This window comes from Garra rufa, chromosome 17 (genome assembly GCF_049309525.1).
Source record: "Garra rufa chromosome 17, GarRuf1.0, whole genome shotgun sequence".
NCBI lineage: Eukaryota > Metazoa > Chordata > Actinopteri > Cypriniformes > Cyprinidae > Garra > Garra rufa.
The window spans coordinates 151235-160665 of NC_133377.1; the positions used below are offsets into that span (position 1 = coordinate 151235).

The 9431-nt window shown below is 35.0% G+C and overlaps 2 long non-coding RNA genes across 2 annotated transcripts; both read left to right on the forward strand.

Moving 5' to 3' along the window:
* The first annotated feature begins 4401 nt into the window (after positions 1–4401).
* On the forward strand, positions 4402–5281 carry LOC141289222 (uncharacterized). Its single transcript, XR_012339876.1, has 3 exons — positions 4402–4661; positions 4995–5020; positions 5198–5281. It is a non-coding gene; the product is annotated as an uncharacterized lncRNA (long non-coding RNA).
* A 158-nt stretch (positions 5282–5439) lies between these two features.
* LOC141290125 (uncharacterized) lies at positions 5440–9135 on the forward strand. The gene is made up of 3 exons (XR_012340049.1): positions 5440–5718; positions 6026–6108; positions 7813–9135. It is a non-coding gene; the product is annotated as an uncharacterized lncRNA (long non-coding RNA).
* Positions 9136–9431: the final 296 nt, after the last annotated feature.

The following is a 9431-nucleotide window of genomic DNA, read 5'->3' on the forward strand; positions in this document are numbered from 1 at the left end:
AACTCTAATCAGTTAAATAGCAGAAGTTATTAGTTGGTGAGGTCTTTAACAACAGCCGTACTTTGTTGATCTAACGTGGTTCAAACGATGAGACCATATTCATGAAACAGTCTTTACTAGCTTATTCGTTTCCACAAAAATGCAGCACAAATAAGCAAGCATTTTAACGTTTTAAATACACTAATCTACTATTATTGTTCAATCGCTGGAGTGTTTTTATTTTTTTATTTTATATATTTTTAATGCCTTTAAAATATGTAGTTTTGTGAACACGGACGAAGAAACGCCAGCCCCGAAGCTCATCCGTAAACCACATAAAACAGCTCATATGCGCTTAATATAGCTCTTTAAAATGATATTCTGTTTACATTGTGTACAGTCGCTGGAGTGTTTTTATTTAAATGCTTTTAAAAGAGGCTTAGTGATGTAGTTCGCAGACCGAGAGCTCGGAGACTTGACTCTCATGTCAGTACAACAGAAAACACTGGCTGAAGGCAGCTCTCTCCGTTTAAAATTAAACTGCTTGCAAACTCCGGAAATTAGCTCTTGGTGTGTTCTAAGGGGTTGACAGAATGAAATCGCTGGAACATTTAAATTTTAAAAGGCCGTATTTATTTTCATTTTTTCCGCTCCACCCCTTCAGTGGAGTGGAATGGCTTAAACTGGGCATTATTTTTCGTACGTGACCTGTGGTTAGAGGCATTGTTTCTTGTTAGTAAGACATATGGCTTAATAAATTATGTCCTTGGGTATAATTTGCAAGCTAACATGCAGTATAAGCTATTTCCTACGTTTAACCTGAATATAAATGATTTTATTCACTATTTTTGTGCGTCCTCTATAAAGCACCATTCATGATTAGTGCGCATGCGCACTAATGCCTAAGGGAACTTTGGAGTATAAGAGGGAGTATGACGTAAGAGGGAACCCGTGCTAAATCAAACATAAAATACAGCGAAATGACAGGGGAAAAAAATATTAAATGAGTGATTAGGTGCTCTGTTCAATACAGTTGCATTTTTCGAGAACTCTAATCAGTTAAATAGCAGAAGTTATTAGTTGGTGAGGTCTTTAACAACAGCCGTACTTTGTTGAACTAACGTGGTTCAAACGATGAGACCATTTTCATGAAACAGTCTTTACTAGCTTATTCGTTTCCACAAAAATGCAGCACAAATAAGCAAGCATTTTAACGTTTTAAATACACTAATCTACTATTATTGTTCAATCGCTTGAGTGTTTTTTTATTTTATATATTTTTAATGCCTTTAAAACATGTAGTTTTGTGAACACGGACGAAGAAACGCCAGCCCCGAAGCTCATCCGTAAACCACATAAAACAGCTCATATGCGCTTAATATAGCTCTTTAAAATGATATTCTGTTTACATTGTGTACAGTCGCTGGAGTGTTTTTATTTAAATGCTTTTAAAAGAGGCTTAGTGATGTAGTTCGCAGACCGAGAGCTCGGAGACTTGACTCTCAAGTCAGTACAACAGAAAACACTGGCTGAAGGCAGCTCTCTCCGTTTTAAATTAAACTGCTTGCAAACTCCTGAAATTAGCTCTTGGTGTGTTCTAAGGGGTTGACAGAATGAAATCGCTGGAACATTTAAATTTTAAAAGGCCGTATTTATTTTCATTTTTTCCGCTCCACCCCTTCAGTGGAGTGGAATGGCTTAAACTGGGCATTATTTTTCGTACGTGACCTGTGGTTAGAGGCATTGTTTCCTGTTAGTAAGACATATGGCTTAATAAATTATGTCCTTGGGTATAATTTGCAAGCTAACATGCAGTATAAGCTATTTCCTACGTTTAACCTGAATATAAATGATTTTATTCACTATTTTTGTGCGTCCTCTATAAAGCACCATTTATGATTAGTGCGCATGCGCACTAATGCCTAAGGGAACTTTGGAGTATAAGAGGGAGTATGACGTAAGAGGGAACCCGTGCTAAATCAAACATAAAATACAGCGAAATGACAGGGGAAAAAAATATTAAATGAGTGATTAGGTGCTCTGTTCAATACAGTTGCATTTTTCGAGAACTCTAATCAGTTAAATAGCAGAAGTTATTAGTTGGTGAGGTCTTTAACAACAGCCGTACTTTGTTGAACTAACGTGGTTCAAACGATGAGACCATTTTCATGAAACAGTCTTTACTAGCTTATTCGTTTCCACAAAAATGCAGCACAAATAAGCAAGCATTTTAACGTTTTAAATACACTAATCTACTATTATTGTTCAATTGCTTGAGTGTTTTTTTATTTTATATATTTTTAATGCCTTTAAAACATGTAGTTTTGTGAACACGGACGAAGAAACGCCAGCCCCGAAGCTCATCCGTAAACCACATAAAACAGCTCATATGCGCTTAATATAGCTCTTTAAAATGATATTCTGTTTACATTGTGTACAGTCGCTGGAGTGTTTTTATTTAAATGCTTTTAAAAGAGGCTTAGTGATGTAGTTCGCAGACCGAGAGCTCGGAGACTTGACTCTCAAGTCAGTACAACAGAAAACACTGGCTGAAGGCAGCTCTCTCCGTTTTAAATTAAACTGCTTGCAAACTCCTGAAATTAGCTCTTGGTGTGTTCTAAGGGGTTGACAGAATGAAATCGCTGGAACATTTAAATTTTAAAAGGCCGTATTTATTTTCATTTTTTCCGCTCCACCCCTTCAGTGGAGTGGAATGGCTTAAACTGGGCATTATTTTTCGTACGTGACCTGTGGTTAGAGGCATTGTTTCCTGTTAGTAAGACATATGGCTTAATAAATTATGTCCTTGGGTATAATTTGCAAGCTAACATGCAGTATAAGCTATTTCCTACGTTTAACCTGAATATAAATGATTTTATTCACTATTTTTGTGCGTCCTCTATAAAGCACCATTTATGATTAGTGCGCATGCGCACTAATGCCTAAGGGAACTTTGGAGTATAAGAGGGAGTATGACGTAAGAGGGAACCCGTGCTAAATCAAACATAAAATACAGCGAAATGACAGGGGAAAAAAATATTAAATGAGTGATTAGGTGCTCTGTTCAATACAGTTGCATTTTTCGAGAACTCTAATCAGTTAAATAGCAGAAGTTATTAGTTGGTGAGGTCTTTAACAACAGCCGTACTTTGTTGAACTAACGTGGTTCAAACGATGAGACCATTTTCATGAAACAGTCTTTACTAGCTTATTCGTTTCCACAAAAATGCAGCACAAATAAGCAAGCATTTTAACGTTTTAAATACACTAATTAAGTTGGCTTGAGAGAGCCAACTTACTGATATTCTATTTAAACTTATTATTAAGTTGGCTTGAGAGAGCCAACTTATTGATATTCTATTTAAACTTATTATTATTAAGTTGGCTTGAGAAAGCCAACTTACTGATATTCTATTTAAACTTATTAAGTTGGCTTGAGAGAGCCAACTTATTGATATTCTATTTAAACTTATTATTATTATTAAGTTGGCTTGAGAGAGCCAACTTACTGATATTCTATTTAAACTTATTATTATTATTATGTTGGCTTGGAGAGCCAACATACTGTTATGCTATTTAAACTTATTATTATGTTGGCTTGGAGAAGCCAACATATTGTTATGCTATTTAAACTTATTATTATGTTGGCTTGGAGAGCCAACATACTGTTATGCTATTTAAACTTATTATGTTGGCTTGGAGAGCCAACATACTGTTATGCTATTTAAACTTATTATGTTGGCTTGGAGAGCCAACATACTGTTATGCTATTTAAACTTATTATTATTATTATTATATGTTATTATTCTTATGGTACACGAATTTACAAACGCTACTCCTCCTAGGGCTTGAATGCCACAAGCCCCAAACTTGGCAGATACCTGGGTCCTGCTCTGAAGTTAGTTGCTATATCTTTTTAGACTGATCAGACTTACAGTTGATTTATTATTAATTTTTGAATATGACACATTTCCCAATGAATTACATGGGCTGAGAAAAAATGCGCCCTCTAACAGTAATACCTCTCGACTGAAGAGGCGGGACTCAAACCTCTCACTTACAGTCACTCTGAAATCGGTGGAAATACAAATAAATATCGCCTTAAAAATTTAATTATTACAGCGATTTAACTCTAAATAAATACCCATTAGAACATATCAACAGTTAAATTCAGTGGTTTTATAGTTCTTGTAAAAGAAAAGCTCGCACCCTTCAGCGCTTATACAAGCCGTCAGCACTAGGCTACTCTCTCTGTGCATGTGCTCACAAACAACATAAATTGCACGAATTAGAACGCCTTTAAAATAAATATATTTCAGCGATTTGTTTGTAAATACTCATTAGAACACATCAACAAATCAGCCTTTTGTGATCTGTTTTATTTCAAAGTTAAAGCACTGTCTTCAGCAAATGTCCCAGACAGCACACATACGTCGGGCCGACGTCGGCCCGTGAACAGAACGTCGGCCTCATAAACTCTAGATCTAAAAAGGATCGGCCAGGCGTAGGCGGGTGTAATTCAGTCACTGCTCTATTTTGCCAGCTCATCAAACATCGGCTCTGAGTCGGCTCACGACAAAAGGCCGATGCCGCACTTTTCTGTTTGAATTTGTACGGTTATTCGTCTCTTAGCAACCCACCAGAAAGATGGCTACACCTCCGGCGACATCCGTGGCTTTCAGGTAAGTTTTCACTTGAGTTAAATTGGAAAAAATATATTATTTTGTTAATTCCGTGACACTTTATAACTAATAAGGCGCTTGGTGCACTGTAGTACAGGTAAAAAGACTTTGCCTTGAGCCCAACTTGAGAATTGGGCTCATTTCCAAATAACTTTTACTTGTTAAGCTAACGTTAACGGATTACTGTGTTTCCAGTAGTTTTTCTGAGGGGACGAGCTAGACGCTGAGCAGCAAAAAGCTTAGTTCAGAGTTTGTTTTTAGTTTTTATTTCAATAGTGTTACACTGCTTTGTCCTAACTAACGTTTTTCGTCGTGTTTTTCACTCTGTTACAGGCTGCCAGAAAGTCTCCGTCTCTATGGTGAGCCATGCTAACGTTATTGTTGCGGTTCCTTTTTAAACTAAAAATCTGTTTTAAATTCATGATTGGATAATGATTAAATGAAACTAGATTAATAATGTAATGATTCAATTCTAGATGTTTACTTTTGTAAATACTGCGTGACTTTGACGTATTTTAATATGTTGAATATCTAAGTTTACGCTGGAGAGGTTGCCATGGAAACGGGGCGGCAGCAAGACACCTGACACAAAACTCCGTCTCTCGGTGCTGTTGTCGTCGTCGTCGCTGCTTTTAGGTAAGTTTAGTGCTTAAAATCACACAAGTATTACATATAACTGTTCCTTACTTGTAATTGACTCGTTTCTGTTGAATATTTACTTAGTAGAAATGGTTTAATGTCTTCGAAAAAGTTCGTTAGCATCTCACAGATGAGGTATGCTAACTCTAGAGATTGAGCTCTTGTTTATGAATTTTTTTTATTTTTATTTATTTATTTTTTTTGCTGACAGATTGTCTGTGGGTTATTGGAAGTAGGCTCATTTATTGAACCTAAATGGCTGAAAACAAGTGAAAATGCTTCTTGATCTTGTAAGGTAAACACATACTGACAAAATATGTTCTTTCAGGATGACAGAAATAAAGCCTCCACAACAGAAGGGAAGCTCCAAGGTTTCAAAATGTCTGAATAGAGCTGCTGACAGAAGCAGGAAATACAGGTGAACCGAAGAAGCTCATAAAAATAACTTAATATGCATTTTTCACACAATATATTTAACCTATATAACCATGTGTCTGTTAAATTATTTTGCTAAATTAATATTTATTATAGTAATTTTAAGAAGCTTTTCACATCCAAATGTAACTACTTAACACTAAAAACATATTGTTATATAATTGTAGTATATTATGTATTCTTTTTTTCTGCATTGTACCTGTACTTTAACTTGTTTAACCTTCTAATAAACCAGCAACTGCATACTAAATATTGTGGTCTCTGTGACAAATTGCATGTTTTGTTCCTAGATTCTTCCATGATGATGGCCTGTGGCAGATCAGCAGACTCAGAGTGAACCTTCTTCTCCAAAGTACTGTAAACCAATGATCTAGTAAGTAAAATATCAAACATACACTACTGTTTCGTAAGTTTTGGTATGGTAAAGTTTCTTCTGCCCACCACAGCTTTGTGTATTTTGATAAATAATACAGTTAAGCAGTAATATTGTAAATTTAATATAATTTAAAATGATTGTTCTCTATTTTAATATAGTTAGAGAACTAATTTATTTCTGTGATGCAAAGCTACATTTTCAGTATCTTTACTCCGGTCTTCAGGGTCACATGATCCTTCAGAAATCATTAATCATGTGTTTGAGTTTAAGCAAGAGGATATTTTGATGAATAAAAATATATATATATTTTTTCTTTTTTTTCATTTACAGCATTTATTTAGTTTCCTTTAACTTTTGATAATTGATAATGATAAGACATTGATAATTAGACATTAAAAATGTTTTTTCAGCAGCAAATCACCAAATTAGAATGATTTCTGAAGGATCATGTCACACTGAAGACTGGAGTAAAGATGCTGAAAATGCAGCTTTGATAAAAAGAAATTAAGTTCACAATATATTCACAAAAATCTGTTAATTTGTAATAATATTTTACAATATTATTGTTTTTACTTCATTTTTGATCAAATAAATGCAGCCTTGGTGAGCAGAAGTGTCTTATTTCAAAGAAGTAAACTTTTGAAAGGAAGTGCACATTACAGTTATGATGTACCTCCCACTTATAGGGCTAGTTCACCTAAAAATGAACATTCTGTCATTAATTACTCACGCTAATGTTGTTCCAAACCCGTAAGACCTCCTTTCATCTTCTGAACACAATTTAAGATATTTTTGATAAAATCCAAGAGCTTTCTGACCCTGCATAGACAGCAAGGGTACCACCAAGACAGAGAAGGGTAGTAATGACATTGTTGACATTGTCCATGTGACATCTGTGGTTCTACTGTAGTTTTATGAAACTCTGAGAGTAATTTTGTGCACAAAAGAAACTAAATTGGTACTCTCGTAGCATCATAAAATGAAGGTTGAATCGCTGATGTCACATGGACTATTTTAATAATGCTTTTACTACCCTTCTGTGTCTTGACCGTGTCAGGGCCCTTGCTGTATATGCAGGGTCAGAAAGCTCTCAGATTTCATCCAAAACATCTTAATTGGTGTTTTTAAGATGAACAAAGGTCTTACAGTTTTGTAATGACATGAGAGTGAGGACTTAATGACAGAATTTTCATATTTGGGTGAACTAACCCTTAAAATTATACTGTGGCATATGTAGTCCATTCCGTGTCTGTTCCCTGAATACTGAGGGCAAATAATATATTTACCAAGGGTTCTATAAAAATTCTTATTGTGATTAAACCAGATCACAATAAACACAAATACGGGCAACAGCAGCGATAGTATTTGGCCTCTAATGAGGTTACAAAACTCTGGACTATTGATAATAGTGAGAATGTATCAAAGTCCACTAAAGTATATAAGCACATTTTTTGTATTTTATTCCTTAACTTTAAAATAGTCTTCCTGATAATGTCCAGGGGTCAGGTACAATCTTTTTGTTTAAATTAAATAAAAATACACATTTTTAGCCAAGCATTCACATAACACATCTCAAAACATTGCACTACAATTATATGTAATTTAAATAAATCATCCTTTGTCTGAAATAATATGAAAAGCTGCTATGCTAATCTTTCTCCTTTTGCTTTCCTGTTTCTTTCTCTGGATGCCCATCCCAAGGTTACCAGAGGTTACACCAGTTCAAGATCAGATCCAGCCTTACTTGTGAAGACTTCAGAAGACGGCAACACTCAAGTCTTCAGATGATGCCAGCTGTACATGGACATACAAAACTGTGAAATATTATCCTTATATTGCCTTTAAGGGTATACATTTTCAAGCCGCTTTGTATTATTGCAGTGTTTCTAATATCTGTAAATCTGTTTACCTATAAATCCCTTTTTACTTATAAGCAACACTCTGCAGGATGACTCATAATGAAATTATGAATTTTGACAAAAACACTTTTTGCATCAACAAAATGACAAAATACTGCGTTTTCCGTCATGCAGCAGAGTTTTGCTCATAAATAAACTGGGGATCTCAGAGAAATCTTTTACATATATTAACAACTTTGTAACATACAAAGTGGATTGAACATTGTTGACCTTACCCTTTAATAATGTTAAATGATTGTGTTTAACTGAACACTTCACTGGAGACTTTAGTAATGTTTTATCATAAAAGATTTTAAAATTTGTATCATATAACTTAAAACATTTTAACTGCTGTAGTGTTTGCTCAGTTTTTATTTTGTGTTCATGTAGCTCTTGTAATATTGTACATTGGTTTTTGCCATGAAGATAGATTAGATTCTGATGTGGCAATGAAAATAGATAATTACCTTTATCTTTGAGATGCTGTCATATGGACATTTCTTTGTTGCTAAAAGATCTTTCCCAGTAAGTCTCAGTCACCTCTGGCTGATTAAAGTTTTTTTTTTTTATTTACATTGTAACCTTGGAAAAATGCATTTTCTGTAAACCTACTTTGAAATGAGAAGTATTATGAAATGTGTATATAATTATAGAGCAGTTAACCATGGTTTTTCAATAGCAAAACTGTAGCAACTATAAGTGTAGTAAACAAGTTTTTTTTTTTTTTTTTTTTGGTTCATAAGGTTTTGATGCCATGGTTCTACTATAGTTGAATTGTAGTAATACTAAAGTAAAACTGTGGTAAGCATGACTGTAGTAACCATAGTTTTTTAAAATCATAATAAATGTGGTTGCTATGGTTTTACTGCAAATACTATAGTAATGGTTAGTTTTGTACTTACTGTGGTTTTAATGCAACAGTCATTGTTAAACGGTTATTGTAGTAAAAATATTGATTTAGTTTTTACTATGGTTTTACTGCAAATGCTGTGGTTAATCTTTGAAAGAGTGAATGATTCTCATTTGTATGTCACTTTTGATACAAATATATCTGATAAATGTAAATGTATTTGTATGTTTAATGTCTGCCTTGAAAATGTTAATAAACAAGCAACCGTTATTGAGAGTGGTGTCCTGTGTATTGTTTTATTATAAACCAGCGGCTCCTGCCGCGGGTGGTACGTTAGAATAGGAATGAGCGAAACGCCGGTGAACCGCGCCCACGCCGAGCAGCCGGGATTTAAAGCTGCATCGGCCGAATGTCGGCCGGAGAGCATTTGCGATCAAATGCCGACATCGCGGCGACGTCTTGCCGATTAGCAAACGACCTCGGAGCGACATCGCGCCGATGGAATTTTGTAAGTCGGGACCACGTCGGCCCAACGTATGTGTGCTATCTGGGGTGTTACACAGACGAGCTTT